The sequence below is a fragment of the Protopterus annectens genome, chromosome 2.part2, assembly GCF_019279795.1.
Source record: "Protopterus annectens isolate FY-2018-M chromosome 2.part2, PAN1.0, whole genome shotgun sequence".
Taxonomy (NCBI): Eukaryota; Metazoa; Chordata; order Ceratodontiformes; family Protopteridae; genus Protopterus; species Protopterus annectens.
The window spans coordinates 497,037,032-497,056,746 of record NC_056730.1 but is presented as its reverse complement, the minus strand read 5'-3'; the positions used below and the strand labels follow the sequence as shown (position 1 = coordinate 497,056,746).

The window sequence follows — 19,715 nt, the reverse complement described above, 5'->3', positions numbered from 1 at the left end:
ATTTTTTATAATGGATTATCATGGATATTGGTCTTTGCAATCTCTTTCCAAGGAGTTTTATCTGCTTTGCATTGGATTTTTTTTTCTTCTACAGATCAAAGGAGGCACCGATCAGTTGAATGGATGGAATTTAACAACCAAGACTGTTCTTAAGATATCGGGCTTATGACTCATTCCACATTAATAGATTCTTATGCAGGAATCTCTATGAGAAAGATACAGTTTTATGTAAGGAACTTACAGACTCATAAGAATCATTCACTAGAATTCTGTCTAACACATCTGTCCTCTCTGAGAAGAGTTACAGTAGTGGGAACATCAATTGTCCTTCAACTTAGATTGCACATATCTTTTTCTTCTCTCTAACCAAAAGTTAATAACAAGACATTGAATTACCTATTGGGGGCCTATTTAAAATGATGCACATATGCATGGTTCTGGTCTCCATTCAAAAAAGGAAATATAACAACATAAAGGAGAGTTTAGCAATCCTTTGTGCTCATATACTTCCAGACAATTCTTCAGCCAGGAACTTTACAGTTAGTGACAGGCTATACTACAACATTGTAGGACAAAACAACTGTCATCCATCTTCCTTGGGCTAGCAGGAACACTTCGAGGATAGGCAATCGGGTCAAGCCTGGTCTTCCATACAGCTTACAGTGTGGGGAATCATTGAAAAATGGACATGGGTATACAGGCGGATACAGTAATCTTAGATATCAGTAAAACTTTTGATAAGGTTGATCATGGGCTATTAACAGAAAAATGCTTAATGTAGAAGCTGACCTAGTACTTACAAACCAGACTGAGGACTGGTTGAGTGGTAAACTGATGACTGGCTAGATGAAGGATAAGGTTTTAATATGGAAAAAGGGGGAGCAACATAGATCTTTTTAGGGACAACATTATTCAATATATAACAGAGCAATATAAAGTTCTCTAGTCATGCATGTTATGCGAAATATGGGATGCTGTGAAAACTGGAACTTATATCAAAGAGGAAGCTCATACTGTGTTGCAGAGATTTCTTTAAAAATTGAATAACTGACAAAAGGTTGAAAAGTACAATTATTTAGGAGTCACAGTAGAATCAGAAATTAAGTTCTAAGCTCATATTGACCAAACTGCTTTCAGAGATAATTGCAGATTAATGCCACAACTTAGATTTCAAGCCAGTAAAAGCCAGGGTATTATGGTACCCCTTTATGCCACATTAGTAAGCCCTCTTATGGAACATAGGAATACCTTTCCAGTGGCAAGGAATTGAGAAACAAACTGAAAGTGCAATATATTTTTTTTGCAGAATTTTCCTACAGCATGAGATTGAGAAAGCTGAGACTCAACTCCAGAGGTTACAGATGATTAAGCTGTAACCTAATATTTTGGTACAGAGCTCTGAGAGATGAGCTCATGCTAGAAACATGTATAGCATGATAGGTATACATGAGGAAGAAACAATCAATTAGGTTGTGCAGTTCCAAAACATTACATTGAACAAATGGCTCATTTAACTGGTCATCAATGCAAGGAATAATATAGCGCTATGCATACAACAAATAACTGCACTGTAGGAGTTTAAGTTACTCCTAGATAGATTCGCACAATGTGTCTAGCAGTTTTACCACAAATTAATATTGGATTATTTTGAGAACTTTTAAACCTGATCATATAATATAATATGTGGCGGTGTGACCCCTAGCTCAAGTTGAAGGTCACTCTTGATGTTACACCCTGCCCTTTATGTACAAAATGAGGAAAAATGGGTTGATTCTGATGCTGATATACTAAGTCAAGAAATATAGAACAACAGACACTTTAAAATGGATTTTATATATATATATATATATATATATATATATATATGTGTGTATATATTTTTTCCATATGATTTCTGTATAGAAGGATGTTCCTATATCTAGTAATGAAGTGAAGCTATCCAGAAACAGAAGATGAATCATAGCTGAAGAAAATAGTATCTTGGGTTTGTTTCTCCTACGTTTCCTCAACCCCTAATCATGGTAGAAAATGCAATTTTAATTCCATGGATTCACATTTGCTTGTACACATTCCTTCCAACATTTCTGACACCACATGTGCTTATGAAGATGAAAAAAATAATCTTAATTCTTTTCTTCTGGTCAAGGCAGCTACGGTTCACTCTGCTAACTCAGATGTCAGGAGCAAAGCCCTTAACAGTGTCCTTCAGAAACAAGCCCACCTCCCCACAGGGAGGGAAAATGCCCCATTCCAGACTCAAAACTCCTATTCAAAAAGCCTAGAACATCTCATGTTAACCCCAAGCAGTTATTTTTTTCTCCAGTAAGGTGTTCTCCATTGTAAAGGAGGTTAAAAGACCAAATATTAGAAAATTCGGCCTTTCTGAATGTACTAACTTTTTATTTTGTTGTCAGCCTTGGCCCATCAATGTAGAAAACTTGTAATTTCTCTAAAAACGACACTATTTGGTATTTCTGAAAATAAAGCCTTGACTTCCCTCTTAACTTCCACCTTCCATATTTTTCTACCTGTTTGCCTTTTTTTAAACAAGAAACATCTTTATTGAATTATCACTTATGATATAGGCAATCATACATTTATATAAATGAAAACAAACCAGAGTGACATGTTTTCAGTTGCAATCATTACACGTCACATATAATCTTCTGTATAGTATTGTCAGTGGAACATTACACAGCTCATTCAATTCCTTCCTTCCTTTGAACCTCACTCTTCCTGCAAAACATTATTTTGCATGCATTGTTCTCACAATTCTCGTTTTATCTATGTCATGTTCTTCCTACTCTTTTCTAAAGATCCCACTTCTAGTATGATCGGTTTACATTTTGATTTCCACTTTCTAGTAATTGTTGTTTGGCAGACATCAGAATTAAATTCAGCAAGGCCTTACTATGTCTAGGCATTCAGATCCTGTATCACAGCTAAAAAGAAAAATAATTTCTTTAGTTAGATCATTTTGTTCACCCAGTATTTCTGACAGAGTAGCGTGCATGGAAATTTTAAAGTTTGCCGTCTCAATGCACTCCCAAAAATATGTTCCCAGTTATCACTTTCTTATCCCATCACATCTTCAACATTGGTAATCTACCTGAGAAAAAAAATCTTTGGAGTCTACTTGGGGTATAAAAATACCTATGCAAACACTCCCAAGAAAAAATACAGAATCTTCAAGACTTTGTTGCAAATTTGGGAGCCATACATATATCCTCCCATTGCTTCTTTGTGAATTGCTTATCCAATCTCTTTTCCCAATCCTTTCTGTCCTCATCTGCTTGATTCATAGAGTTATCATGCAATATTTTATATGCCCTACTAAGTATCCCTTTTTAAACAGCAGCTTCTGTTTTAGATTCTTCCAAAACCTCTGCCAGGCAGAGCAGGTCTTTCACTTAAGATCATCCTGTTCCTTTTTCTTTGCTTGTCCTCTGATATCAATCTCAGGTAGGGAAGATCCCTGTTTGCCCTAATATAAACCCCTGTGCTACTTGTTGGATGGCTACCTGGTTGACTGAAAGAACCCAGCTACTAAAATTTGCAGGAGATTCTGCTGAATGTAAAAATGTTACCACTGGTGTTCCACAAGGCTCATTATTAGCCCCTTCCATTTTAGGATATATTTCTCTGATATCCTGTCTACTTTTCAGGGTGTGGTTATTAAGGTTTTGGATGACTGGAAACTTGACACAACAGTCTTCTTGTGACACACAATTACTTTGACATGGGCTTCACTATGCCAGCCCTTGGTGTACTAACAATAGTCTAAACTAAATGTTAAGAATCAAGAGTAATCCTGTTTGGTAAACACAAATTGCCCTCTTCCTACTACAGAAGTTTCACACCCTCCAAACAGATGTAGTCATCAGGGACTTGGGCACCTATGTTGACAATTCGCATAATGTCTCCAGAGTAGTTTGCAAATCATTCAATTTGGATGAAGTAAAATTGTTTAAAACTATAGAAGACTTACCTCCACTATACATTCTTTACGATGTTCCTTTTAGCATGTACCTTTCTAAGCAAATTGCTCAACTTAAGCAACCTCAGCATTTGTTAACTAAAACAATCACTGGTCTCATCTTTTACCTACACAGATAGACTAGCCACCCTCTTTTTGTACTCAGCCTCCTACTGACCCCTTCACAGTGACTTTACCTCACTTTTCAAACCATGAAAAACCCCAACTTATATAATCCCCGGAACCCCCACAGAACTAACAGCTCTTCAAACAACCATGGGGAGACAAATACAGTTTTGTGTTAACTAGAGAGAGGTCCCACAGGATTTGTTTTTAGCAACTATATTATTCTATCAATGTAGTATATAAAAGGAATCAAAATTGTGCGTTAAAAAGTGCTATGACCATGTTATAAAATACACCAAGTCATAAAAGGAGACTGTATTATGTGCATAGGACAGTGGTCCTAGGTGAAAAAAACTGCAGTAAAGATGGGATAATGTGGAGACACCTGAGCATCTACATACAAGGAATACTGTGGAGGAAAGCCTGTTCACCTGCAGTAGAACCTGCAAGAAAGACTTTTTTTTTGCTTGATATTTTAGCAAAACATGCACCTCATATTTGAGAAGAGTCTTCCCCAGCCTTTTATTTTACTTCTGATTAATAACATTAAGTTGCTTTATGCACTGGTGCTATCTGCTACAACTGGTTGTACCTTATTGCAGATGCAACAGGTATAATTTGCATATTTTTCATGTCAGAAAGGATGAAAGGGCAGGTATTCTTCTACTGGGAGGAATGCTGCTATGTCCAGTTGAGGAAATAAAAGAATGCTCAGCTAATGGTCTTTTTCTACCCGAAAGTCCATTAGTTGAGCCTTTTTTTCTTTTCCCAACTGGAGATAACAGCATTCCTGTGGTATGGCTTGGCTTGAGTGTTTTGTGGGTGTCTTCATGTGAAAAGTTGATGAGCATTCAGCAACTGCTTCAAACTATTGCTGCTGCAGCCAAAGGGATGTTAGTAATTGTAGGACCATGATGAGGCCAAAGACAGTTTCACCCATTAATCAACTAATCGGGAAAGAAGGCTTCATGACCTTCAAATGGTGCACCAATCAAGAGGGTGAAACTGGTGACTATAGTAGAGTAATCTCAGTCCAGCTAACTGGAGAACCTTTAAAAGCCTTCAGAGACATGGAAGAGACTCAATTTCAGTCCTGTGTTTAAGTCAGAAAGACACTGTTAACATGAACAGGTATGACCTCTGAGACAAAAATTCTAAAATTTCATATATGGACAGTTTCTCCAAACAAATTGGTAGGGTCTCAATTACACAATTTGAAGCATGTACCTAAGCTTTTGTTAGATCCTGAGGGCCAGCATACTAAAAGTAAAATGACTGAAATGTTTGTCACTGATAAATTTAAAATGATTTTGCCTGCTACTTCAAGAAAGTGGGTGTTTTAGACTAATGCTAAGGATGCTGAAAATTATTTGTATTGAAACTGTGTTTAAAACTATAGAGTCTAAACCTACAGTAAAGCTTGCATAAAATCCTGATAGTAAATATAAAGTATCAGCTGTTGGCATATGTTGTTTTAAATTTATTTATTTATTATTTATTTTATTTGGCATTTGTTTACCGGGGTGGTCTGATTGGGTCTACAGAACCCATTTTCAGCAGAGGTCTGGGGAGAAAAGCTCCACATACAGTACAATAAAAATACAGTAAAATCCAATACAGTACAAATCACATTAGAAATACTATACAAAATAAGTTGAAAGAACAAACTATGTTACAAGATGTTACAATATATACTACATATCTAGAAAATTCTATAGATTTAAAAACATTATAGATAATAATAGTCACTCTCATTATACATGATGTCGTGTCTAAAAAATAGTATGTAGGTAGAGCAATGTGTGACATTGACTGCTATAGTAAATGAAAAAATAAATAAATATAATGTTGGTTTCCGTTAGGAAAATAATAGTCAGAAAGTTAGTGATGCAGAAAGACAGTGAGAGAGTTAAAAAGAATAGAAGCAATACAGAGTGAGCAGTAGCTTAAGGATATGGTATAGAAACAGAGAAGGACCTAGAAGAGCCTTAGGATCTTGCAGACTGTGAAGGATTGAAATGTGACAGAAGAGGAGGATGAGGCTAGTATGGAAGAAGAGTCAAACGATGTTAAATGAAGGAAAGTTATCACATAGCCAGATTTGTACTAGTAGTGATGACACTAGTCTACCTGTGTAACTGTAACCAGTGAAAAGCATACTGCTAATGATGTTTTCCTTATAAAAAGTGGCAAACTGTCTCTCAGAATAGCTGAGTCAGCTTTCTGCTATTGTGCTACTGCAAAAGTAAGTGCAATAACTTAATTGTTGGAAAGAAGCTGCAAGAGCTGCAAAACTCAGGTAGTATGCTGATGTTTATAAAAGTGAAGTTGTTGCTGTCTTTCAGCTTTTCCCGGTTAGGGGTCGCCACAGCGGAACTCCGGTCCACTAATAATTGGCAGTAGATTTTCACGAACGCCGAGGTACCAGCTCGATGTTCAACCTTCAACGAAGGCGCACCCATTTATGCATGTCTTTCGAACGCCCACCCAACCTCACGGAGGACATGCAGACTTCACACAGAAGGCACTCCCTGCACTCCAGCTGAGAAACGAACAGGAGAAACTCTTGCTGTGAGGCAACAACGCTACTGCTGCACCACCGCGGAAGTCGTGAAGTACATACATAAAAATAAGACCTTTACTAAAAATGCAGTTGAAGCAGTTTATTACTCAGGTGAAAACAGACATGTGTTTGGCAAAGAACTTCATTCTGTTGTCATAATTCTCAGCTTAACACATGATATGGTAAAGGAGAAAATTTTTAACACTTTAAAGATTTGTGGAGGTGAGTAGAAGAAGGTCATCATTTTTAGACACTGTCTTATCACTGTGGTGATCAGTGTGGAGATGGGAACTGGTAAATTAATAAACCTTCTGACATACCTTTGAGTAACCTGGAAAATGGTGCAACTACCAGTACAGATTCAAGAGTGCATGAATCCAAGACATAGTGTTGGAGTTCCCAAGATGAAAAGTGTTGCCTAAGGAGACAGAGAGAGGAAGAACCTATATGATTTAAAGAGATATGCTAGAATGCACATATGGCAGAGCAGTCTGCAAGAAGAAAACCAGTGGAATGAAAAGAGTTTCACAGTAAAATATTGTATTTTTAAATTGATACAAAGCAGAGAATACAAGTGTCATTGTAGCCAGAAAGAGCTGCAAAGCAGGGAGTAGAAATCACTAGTAGAGCCAAAGAGAAGGAAATGCTCACTGAAGGGGTATATTACAAGGAAATGGAGTTAGAAAATATAGCAAGTGCACAACTTGTGCCAAATTCTAGACTGTCTGACAAGCTAAAACAGAAAGCTCCAGAAATGGAAAGTTCTCAACAGCAAGTGAGTGTTAAGAAGGAGAACATAACAATATGAAATATTTTACTGCTATACAGGATGATACAAAGAATATTTTTTTTATGAATTGCCTTTCTTATGAGAGCTAGAGACTGAGACTCCAGAGGTTGTACTAGTAGGAGAGGAGGCAATGCCATCTATCTCATGAAAGTCACATCTGATGAATCTACATAGATTGATGATGTTTAGGTAAGCTGGATAACCTTTGAAAAGGTAAAATGGGAAGATGATACTTTGAGCACAGCAAGGGAAATACATCTAAAATTATAGGTGAAGAAGCTGAACAAAATGCTTCCACTTCTTCTCCATATATGAACTGTTAGGAATTGTCAGATCAACTTCAGAAGAAGAGGAAAAAAACATTTAGACTGTCATAGAACACTGTGTGGCCTTACAAGACATGTTTAAAGTGATGATGCCCATAGTACAGAAATGCATGGAAAGAACCTGTGGTACACAACAAGGGATGTGTAATAGAATTTCAAGGTCCAGGAAATTTAATTCTGGAGATCAGGTATAAATGTTGGCCTCCTCAGCAGAAAACCAATATTTGACTAAACACTTTATTGCCTGTTTGAAATAGTGGAACATTAAATAATGTAAATTACAGGGTTAGATGGACTGATAAGAAAATATCACAGCATGTATACCATATCAGTGTGCTGAAACTATGGAAAGAAGTGCAGACTTTTGTAGTTTGTTTAATGGTAGAAACAAATGGTATGGTAGAGAAAAAGGACTGACCTCTCTGCCTGCAGATTAAGTAGATAACATACTTGCGAAACCATGAAAACAAGAGATGAGACAGTTGTTTTAAGGAACAAGGAAGTGTTATCAGAACTACCTAGCAGAGCAAACCTGATTCAATTCCATATTGAGACCATTCCAGGAGAAAAGGTTAAGTTGCAACACTACAGAATACCAGATTCCCAGAGAAGGGCTGTGCAAAAGGAAGTAAAACAGACGGAGATAATAGAAAAAACAAGTAGAGCATCCCCACAGTGTTAGCCCCAAAGCCCGATGGTGCAATCAATGTCTGTAATAATTTTAGGAAGCTGAACAGCATTTCAAGAGTTGACAAGTAACCAACCTCTATAGCATATGAACTAATAGAGAAGTTGAGAAAATCAAGACTTGTGACTGCATAAGGCCTGACAAATGGGGTACTGGCAAATTTCTTTGCTAGATGAAGCCAGGGAAAAGATGTGTTTTTTGTTTTTTTTTTTTTTTCATTCAGCCCCCAAAGGCTTATTCTGTAATACATGGTGTCCCTACAACCTTCCAAAGATTGATGGACAGAGTCCTAAATTCCCATGTCAAACATGCATCCACTTACAAATATGATATCATGATATACACTGAGGACATGGAGGGTTATCTACCTCAGGTACAGGTTGTATTAAACTCTCTGAGAAAAGTCAGGTTGACAGTCAATACCTCCAAGTGCAAGGTATGCATGACAGAGACAAACTATTTAAAATATGTAATAGGAATTTGAATTGCCAGGCTACAGAAAGAAAATCTAGAGGTAGCGAGAAACTGGCCTGTTACAGGCACTAAGGAGCAAATGAGGGCAATCTTAAGGATAACTAGGAGCTATTGGAAGTCTGTATCCCATTTTGTATCTATGACATGACATCCTTAGTGGACAAACCGAGAGATGCTCCTTATGGAGAAATGGAAACAAAACTAAACAGTGCATTTAAACAGTCAAGGAAAGCATTGCATTCAGAATCTGTTTTAACATCCTTACATTGGCATAATTCCTTTATAGTTTATACTAATACATCCGTGGAAAGCCTTTGGGTGGTGATTTCTGAAAAATATATGGGGGGAACACCCTATATACTTTTTAAGTTGCAAACTAAGGATGGCAGAGGGCAGGTATTCTTCTACTGAGAGGGGATGCTCAGATGTCAGTTGGGTGTTCTCATTACTGAAACATTATCTCCCCAGCAAGAACTTTACATTATTCACAAGCTGTGCACCCCATGTGGCTACACAAACAGCAGGATGGGAATATTAATCATGTGGTGGGTGCTCTTTTCCAGCCATTAAAGGTCAGTATAAAATGTCAGTTATGCTTGATTTGCCACCATGCAGATGGCCTGTCTAGGGCTCACAGACCATCTACTGAGCCCAAAACTGATGGATTCAAGCTGTAGTGGAGGCATTGCTATCTAGTTTGTCAGTTCTCACCAAGTGATGTGCCAAAATGATGTAAATCTGAAGAAAAACATTGTAATAATACTATTGCAAATAAAGAGAAACATTGTAATAATGCTATTGCAAATAGAACTCTAGTGTAAGTATGTTGTAAACATTAAACAGCTAAGAAGGTAGACTAGAAGGTATGAACTTTAAATGTTACAATAACAACAGTCCAGAAATACATCTCCAGTGAGCACTTTCAGAGTCTGATAAAGTCTGTCAAGTTTTGTTGTTTTCTGGTCCACCATCTTCTGTGTTTTATTTGTTTTTGTTCTTCACTTCATTGTGGCTGTTAGTTGTTTCATTTATGTTGTAAATATTGCAATTCCTTTAAGGCTGACAGTTACAGTTTTAATATTAGCTAAAGAATGTTCCACCAAGAATTGTTGTTAAGCTAATGATTCCATCAAGGTGATATACAAAAAGAACCAAAGTGGTATATAAAAAAGCTCTGGCCCTGTATGTCAGTGAAGTCATCTTGTTCTGGAACAGAAATCTGCACGTCAGCCATGGGTGAAGATCTGCAGCAAAGATGGGACTTATTATTTTCCTACAAATAATCCAAATGAGGAAAACACCTTGGATTTTTTTTAATGAAATTGTGAACTTTGCTTCATCTTTATATATCACAACTTATATATCCTCTTCTGAATCTTTTAATCTACCACAAAACTCTTTGAAGGTGTAATCTCTGTGTCTGAAAAGAAAGAGGAGAGAGAAGTATGCATGTTTCTCTCCTTTACAGTCAGGCTGTTCTCAAATTACTACACGTCAAGACTGCAAAAGCACACACTAAGGGATGCTTGAATGTTGAAATAATCTGAATGAAAACTGACAGCTGACTGCAGCTTATTTCTAACACAGGTGTAGGAATCTTTCTGCACTTTTGTTCCCACCGCTACTGTTATGATGCATTAACACTGTATCAATTTTTGAGATAATTAAACAAATATTTTGTAAAGAAAAGGTAATATAAAGATTCCAAAGATATATAAAATAAAACACATACACGTTTGCATGTTTATTTGTGGTGTGTGTGTGTGTGTGTGTGTGTGTGTGTGTGTGTGTGTGTGTGTGTGTGTGTGTGTGTCACTGACAGATATTAATGCTGCATGTTTAATACTAACTGCAGTCTGTTTCAAGTAAGTTGATGAAATCTGTGACCGCAGTTCACCAGTACTTCTTATTCTGTTTTTACATCTCCGACTCTATAACACCACTTGCTATACCTACAGCTAAAAGGCTGCCACATGAAACAACAGACACTAAAGAAACAAGAAAAGCAACATGCACATCTTAGAAGAATGGATAAGAAGGCAAGAAAATGACAATATTGCAGTTACTGGTAAAGAATTGTGTTAAGCCATCTAACAGCAGATTAAGGAAGGATGCATTGTACTGTTCACATTTAAAATGATGTCAACAAGGTATGCTTTTGTGTTATTTTTAAAGTATGCATGTATTATTAAAACAATTGTTGGTGAGTCATTATCTCTAAACTCTGCATATGTAAAGTTGTCCTGTAAAATCCAACTACCCATGTTATCTTTCCAAAGATGACTGAAAAGCCCATCCTGACAATACTATTTCATTATTATTGAAAGAGTCATTCTACCCACATATAGGCACAGATATGCACACACACGCAATGCACATAGACAACAGACACACACAGAGTTACAAATACAAACAAACACACACACACACATATACACAGATGCACAGCAGTCTTCAGTACCCTTTTTCATTATGATGTGGTAAAATTCAGATGTTTATCATACAAGTATGTTTTGCATGTGTGAAATGAGTGTTATAATGCTAAGCACATTCAACATACAGCTTAGATAGGCAGACAGACAAGCAGATGAACAAAAAGATGTGTAAGGGATAATAGATTTGTATGCTAGAAGCAGAGCAACTCAGATTGTGGGCTTTATTTTGTACATACATTAATGGTGCTTCTAGTGAAAATGTATTTAAATATTAATTTGTGAAATGCACTGACTACAGATCTGTCCTATATAATAAAGCTGAGGAAAAATAAATGAGGAATTTGCACTGACAAGAAAAAAGCTATGAACATAAATATAATTTCTGGAAAGAAAAAAGAAGAGAGAAGTCTAGATTTGGAAAACCAGACTAAGTCCTTACTGTAAAATTGTAGTCATCAGTCTTCCCTCTCCAGATCCATTTTCTGCTTGAATGCTGCTGATAAGTTGTAAATCCTATGCTGGACAGTTCCCCCACACACAGATTTTATAACTACAGTTTCAACTTGTACACACTTCAGGTGAACTCCTGATTAAATGTGCGACATCACTACCTAATGAAATGAACAGTGACCCAGGACCACAGTCGAAGTAAGGTGTGCTGCACTGCTCACCCGTTCCTCTCATTTTATTGTATTTATCAATGAGCGTTTGCTGTGATGTGCCAGTCATTCCTTTATGGAAATATGGACTAAGCCACATATTCTCAGCATGACTGTGGGATGATCAGATGGGAAACAGGCTGCTGTGTTGCGTGCATTATGTAGCTGCATTCATTGCCTCTTTGAATCTTGGTAAAATGGCATGTCTCTTCCCAAATTAATTAGTTTATTTATAGTGCACCTTGAAAAATGTGAAGGCATATCAAAAGCAGAAAAAGTATATAAGAATTAAAACAACATGAAAGTAGCTGCTTTGAGTTACAGCTGTAAGTTGTTGTGTTTTCAATACCTCAGCAAATTATCACATATTTAACAAATAATCAGTCTTAACACAAAAAAATAAAACACTTAAGGTGCTCATATTATTTCCCCCGAGTTTCTGAAAGTCAAAATATGGCATTTGTGCTTCCAATTAAACATAAAAAATGTTCTAAATAAAACTGATAAAGCATCCCAGTAAATGCATATCTACAAATGTTAATTATTTTTAAATGTGCTTCATATAACAACTCTGGAATCTCAAAGAGAAGACACCAGGGAATAAGTTACTGAAAGCTGTCAACCAAGTCTGATTAGCAAAATATCCAAGGTAAACTCTACAATAAACAGTATTAAATGGCATTATGTGTTAATTTCTATTAAATATTTAGTTAGGACAAATGTAATAGTATTTCTTACTGGTAGATTATTTGTATGTATATGCATTAAATTATATTATGCATCATTTTCTACAGACATATTTAAATAGGACTAAGGCAATAGTGTTTTTTTTCAGTCAGAGGTTGCCCTCCTTGGTCCTGATCTCATTTTTATGGACAAGCATTGTTCTTACTATCAGGCAGTTTGCTGTTCACACTATATTTAGAACACAACCTCCGTACTGGCAGTTGATAAAGAGGTTTAAGGTTATGATGTGTTGGGTGGTGCAGTGCTTTGGGGCAATTGCAGACTTGGACTGGGTTCTTTAATGGCAAGTCTAGTATCAACTCATGTCCTTTCATCCTTCGTAAAAGACTCCTTGGCTACCTTTAGGAATCTTTTTTTTCTTTTCTTTTCCTTTGTTTCTTTTAGTCGGTTATGCCATTTTCACGAATGTAGGGAGTGTGCCGAGTGTGCATGCATAAAATCTGAATACTGGAAACCGCAAAACGCTGACACGCGAAACTTACCCCCCCCCCCCAAAAAAAAAAAAAAGAATCGACCTTCCAGAGTGCATGCTCGAAAACATATTCTAAGAACATGCAAATAAAAATAATGCTTTTGCAGGGGGGTCCCACTCCCGCCCACACACACACTCTTGCATTAATAACATAAACCAGATTCGACATCGCACAATGCAGAGGAAAGGGCAAATCCCCAAGTCACGGTTATTTCATTTAAATCGCACGCACCATACATAAGCGGATACACACGCACACACCCACACGTGTGTGTGCGTGTGTCGCTAACATTACAGGTCTTTCTCATTCACTTGCCATTTTTTTTTTTTGTCTTTCTGGCTCTAGTATGCAAAACCTTCTGATTGCCAGACTCTTAATTTTGCTTTCTTAGTCAATATTATCTGCTTTTCTTTAATTGCTTCATCAGTTTACAGTTCATTTACCAGCGCATTTATAGACAGATGTGAGTGGTTTACACCCTCAGTCAGGCTCACCTGGCTTACAGCTCTTCTCTCAACTCCACCCCCCCGCACACACCAACCGTTGCTCCTCTGTGAGACGGCTGCCCCTTCATTTGCTGTGTATTTCTCGTAATTTCCTGAATTGGCTATCTTTATTATTCCATTTCAGTCTGGATGGCCACTATGAAATGGACTTCATGTCTGCTGGCCCAGCCCTAAGCTCATAAAAAGTTTCATTTGGTATGCTCACACATAGTCGCGCGCGCACACACACACACACACACACGCACATCATCATCCCTACGCAGTAATTAAAATTGATGCATTCAGTAACGTCCTTTCCTCTACAATCTTATTCAGCTTATAACATAACGCTTTCCGGTCAAACCAGCCTCTCTCTTTCCTTTCTTTTGGGGAGTGGGGAAAGTAGTATACCTGCCTATAGGGTTGCCACCTTTTCAAATGGCCAAAGTGGGACATTTTAGGGACATACATCAGATTTTACAGGCCGACACATACCCACGGTCAGTACAAAGGATGTAACTTTACTTGTTTTCCTAAATGAAAGCTTATTCTTGTAGCAGTTTAGTTGCTTATTCTGTTTCTTGTAACATTTAGGTATTTTACATACAGAAATAACTATTTTTTATGCAACTATTACATAAAATATGGGACATAATTATGTCCTACAATCTCAGGACATTTGCCATTTTTAATATTTTTGGTCAGGACACAACTGCCCAAAGAGGGACTGTCCCTCACAAAGTGGGACAGGTGGTAACCCTACCTGCCTAAAGATCTTCCCTTTGAAGAACGTGTGCTATCCTAACTAGGGAACCTCTCAATACCTAATGTGAATAAGTGCTCTTTGGTATCTCCCGTCCACTTAATCCATCCCTTTTAAGGCAGGTTCTTTGCATTTATTCGCGCGGCCAATCTTCGGAATAAACCCCTTAACAATATATATATATATATATATATATATAGTTACATTTAACTTTTGTTCGGATCAGCGCTTTGTGCTCCATTATTTGTTAACAACAACTATTATTAGTAGTAGTGGCAGTAGTAGTAAAAGTAGTATATCATTTTGCTTGCCGGGTTAGTGCCACTAGGCTAGCGGCCTCCTTTTGGGGAAGACCCGAAGTGGCATTTCTGCAGACATTACCCTCTCCATCATGTATTAGTCACATCTGCAAGTCGTCAGAGTGAACGGTAATTAACCAGACGTGGTATTATGTTCGTATGTATAACATCATCCCAGCGCAATGACAAAGAAAGAAGAGAAAAGTAATTGCTCCTTACTATTTCATTCCACTTTGGCTCATTTCCATGAAATTCTCTGTTTTGCCAAAACTACAACTGTTTAAACCTGTTCCGTAGTATCGCTGTAAAATGTAATCACTTTTATGTACATGTCCCTGAAAAATCATTTGCAATCGCTGTTTAAAATAGCTGTAGTACCCCTTCCACGTTCCAAAAAGAATGAAAAAGTGTTTGACCTACAACTGTGCTGTATGACGAATTAACTATTAATTACTTACTTACATGACATCTATCTGTCTATCTCTCTGTCTGTCTGTCTACAGATAAGCTATGCTGCGACGTAGAATGCATTGTAGATGGAGGAGTAGAGTAGTGAGGGTAAAATAAATACAATTATTTAATTGTTTTATTCGTCGTCTAATGTTTTGATGGTCTCTATATTATCACAACCTTTCCTATTGGTGGTTTATATGGATAAGTGTATGCCTCACTTTCAAAGACTGGGGGGCTCAATTCATTCTGTCCTAGGGGTGTAGTCAAGCATACTTTGTGCTCTACTGAGTACATTTTTTTCTGAGCATCACATCAATATGGCTTTATTCAGGTCATATTATATATACAACTGTCTAAATGAATGCCTTCAACAACATGTGCCATAACGCTAATCTGAAAACAATATATTTACTAGTTTTGGACTAACAGCTGAAAAATGTTTCTTGCATTTATTAATTGCTTGGAGAGTAGCATTTTAAGAGATGTGTCCATACCCCTCAACTGACCAGATTTTCACAGAATATTCAGATTTTTGCCGTATATTTTTGGTCTATTCCTCATAAAAATCTGTGGTTTTCTGACAAATCACAGGGATGATCTGAGGACCGAAGTCACTAAATAATGACATACATTTGAGTTTTAGACTTCAAATCCTTCAGAAAATGTGTGTTAACACAAACACCGTTACTCTAGCAACTTTTTAAGTTTATAAGAGCAGTAGTTAAAATCGATTCCTATTTCTGGCCCTTTGCCCTCCATTTTGTCAAGCTCTGTCCAGAATTTTTGCACTAAGACGTATCATATGTCCATTTTTAAGTGATAGTTGTCCAAGGGAGGTAGTACTAAGATCTTGCGAGTACAAAATGGAGTTTTAGACTTCAAATCCTTCAGAAATCCTTCAGAAAATGTGTGTTAACACAAACACCGTTACTCTAGCAACTTTTTAAGTTTATAAGAGCAGTAGTTAAAATCGATTCCTATTTCTGGCCCTTTGCCCTCCATTTTGTCAAGCTCTGTCCAGACTTTTTGCACTAAGAGGTATCATATGTCCATTTTTAAGTGATAGTTGTCCAAGGGAGGTAGTACTAAGATCTTGCGAGTACAAAATGGAACTTGCTTGTTAGAACCCCCCCACCCCCCCCGTTCTGTCCGATACCCGTTTTATATGGTGCCCTGTCGGAATTTCGAGAACCTGCTTTATTCTGTGTAGCCAGAATCGAGACCATTTCCAATAAACAACTCCAACAAAGAAAAAAAAAATAATCTCCTATGTGCTCTGAATTCCAAGTATCCCCATTTCTATCCACTGCACATTAAGGACAGAGACAACGTTCACATAACACGTGTTGCCTGATTTGTGGATTATTATCTGCAGGGTGGCATCTTATATTTTTAGTTTCCCTTTCCCGCATGTTTCCACTGGTCCGTTACTGCGAAAACTATTTGTACTTCATTCTTTCAAGTCAACTCTATCTGCCTAGCTCCATATCACACATTCTTATAGGCTTACCCCCCCTCCCCCACACACACACACACACACACACACACACACACACACACACACACACACACACACACTGGGGCTTGCTTTCCTATTCTCAATCCTTATTCGATAAAGCGTTTCATTCGCAATCCCTATTCGATAAAGCGTTTCATTTCACCTAGGGTTAACCTGTAATTCCTAGCACAGGATAGTCCCTATTTGGGCAGTTGGGTTCAAAACATTGCAGATGTTCTGAGATATTATGATAAAGATGTTTCCTACGTTTTCTTTAATAGTCGCACAATTATTTGTATTCGAAACACCTAAAGCTTATATGAAACAACATAAACAATCAAATGCCGCAGGGATAAGATTTTATTTTGGCAAAAAAGTGAAATACAGTCTTGCCAAATCCCACGTTTATACAAAAATGTTCCAGTTTGGGCATTTAAATAGCTGGCAACCCTAATTCCACGCCTTCGGTATCGTTCAGAAGTCCAAAATGAAATTGATAGCTCGGTGGACTTTTGCAAGACATGCTAGAGGGACAGATTCATTTCCCAGAGGCTCCCCTCACTCTGGAATAGAATCCCAATTCAGGTTAGACATAGCCCCTCGCTGACCCTCTTCAAGCGAAATTTGGACGCGTGGATGGGAAATCGTAAATTCACCCCTGGGATCTCTTCTGTGTCCCTACTAGACAGAGGCACAGTAAACTAATCTTAAAAGGGTACCTTCTGTGACCTACTTTACAGAGGCACAGTAGGCTAATCTAATAGCGAGGCGGAAGCCAAATACACCCTGGCTAGGCTTATAAATGCCCTAGGGCAGATAGCCTAGTATCTACCTATGAACCTATGAACAACTAATGCAGTAGATTGATGTGAAGTGCCTCTAAATATACTAGTCACCGTTCATATGGGGTACAATAGACGCAACATTCCTATGCCTCGATCCTCACACACAAACACCATACTGCATCGTTTGTTGCAGTTTCCCTGTTCTAAGTAAATCACTTCATTATCTTAAGTTTCACATTGCAGCTCAGGCTCTGATCATTTAGAGAACTACACGTTGTATCTGGAAACCTTTTGGGTACATTACAAATTATCTGGGTCCTTTGGTGTACGGTGCAGTATCTCTTTACTGGGGCGATCATTTCAACTGTAAAGCTCAACGGCCAGCTGGTTTTAACTTGAACTTAACCAATTGTCATTTTCCTGACCTGTACTATGCTTTCTTTCCAAACAACCAGACATTGCTAAGAGTCAACCGACTTTTTCTACGTCGTGAGAGTTTTTGTTTGCATTTTGTGGACGCACCTGTGGCAGGACTCCCTAGTCACTGCAGTACCTGTTTGCGAACTAGAGCAGAGAGATCATCACATAATCGAGCCAATGACTGTTGCATATAATTTACCTGCATTGTAGTTAGCCTATAAAGAACTGGAATATACAAGACAGTTTTTCTTCAATATTCTATACTGATTCATGAAAATCATTTTGTATTTTCCAGTTTGTGCACTTTTAAACAAGGGTCAATTAAACTGTTTCGCAACGTTTTACCAGAACGTGTTACAAAACTACATTTATACTGTTCCAGTATTACAATGGAAACGATTACAGTGCAGGATAAATATAATGCCAGGATCTACAGCAGATTCATTAATTACTACAGTACACAATGGAAAGCAAGCTCGGGCACTGCATAGGTGCAGCTAACTCTGGGCACGCTCTAATTTTAGTTATTTATGGCTCAGGATACTGCCTCCTGCCCTTAGCGTGCCATGTGCGCTTCTCTGTGCGCCTAGGCTAAGACTCTTTAGTTACTTCATCTGCATGTTTTTGAGATGGATTTACTTTTATAGCCGGCGATTCTAGTTCCAGGTTAGAATGAAAACTGTGCAAGGGGGGGCGGGGAAGCTTTCTCCACTTCTAGGTGAGAAGTGCCCCGAACTACGTGACATTGTTCACTCTGATATATAATGGAGAAAATAATAACTGCATGAGTTTGTAGTCTAAACAAAGTCATTGCAACTTCTGTTCTACTTTACATCTCGTATAGAAGCGGAACTACGGATTTTCAGCGCATTTTGCTGTACTGTGTTTGTTAAAAAGGATAATTGGAAACATAAGAACACTGATGGACTGCTTTTTGAAAAAGTTACATTGCAGCTTGCATTCTCCTCCCTTCTAAGTCCAGCCTCATTTTCTTATTGGCCATCACTAAAATAGTCTAGGAATGCAACAAAATGATGTTATTTTAAAATATGAACTCCGCTGCTCAGTATAGAAGATGCGCTGCTAGTTGTTCCTAAATCACCTACCCAGACACTTGGAAAGGCTTGTTATGCATGTTAAATAGCACACTTTTCTAGAGAAAACAGATATGATTTGCAGTTCGTACATGACAGCAAACCGCAAACAGCAAGTTGGAAACTGAAGAAGCTAATACGAAAAAAGTATATATATTTAAATGGGACTTACCAGTGTTTTCGTCCTCCTGATGTTTCACATATTTTATACTGAATGAAAGACGGTTATAAATTTCTCAAAGCGACTGGATTTTTATAGAAGTGATCCAGCCACCACCCACAGCAGTGACGTTTATTGAATGAATATTCACTAGTATTTAAGCACCAAATCCTTATCGGAGAATGATAGCCATTTCCCATCGTATTCACAAGTTTTGCATATTTTTCCCTCATTAGCTCCTATTTTTTCCATAAAATGACCAAATCCACGTATTCGGTTTTCTGCTCTATATTTTTGATATTCATATTGAGATGTCATAAAAAACTTCTCTGTCGCCGTTTTCTATTGTTAAACAACTAATTAAATAACTTGGTGAAAACAGTATTTTTACAACATGATTTGTCAAATTAACATCGTGCAGCAAGGCGTCCTTTCATACAATCTGCTCAGGGAACAGAAAAGTCTGGCAAAATGCCCCCCTTTTGAAAATTAGCATGATAA

At 37.6% G+C, this 19,715-nt stretch overlaps 1 protein-coding gene across 1 annotated transcript in view; it reads right to left on the bottom strand.

Moving 5' to 3' along the window:
* LOC122795680 (cytochrome P450 26B1) overlaps nt 1-19,310 on the bottom strand; it is a 128,473-nt gene extending 109,163 nt beyond the window's left edge. Inside the window, exon 1 of the mRNA XM_044063972.1 lies at nt 19,227-19,310. The gene's annotated coding sequence lies outside the window, so the exon portion shown is untranslated. The remainder of the gene's footprint in view (nt 1-19,226) is intronic.
* Nucleotides 19,311-19,715: the final 405 nt, after the last annotated feature.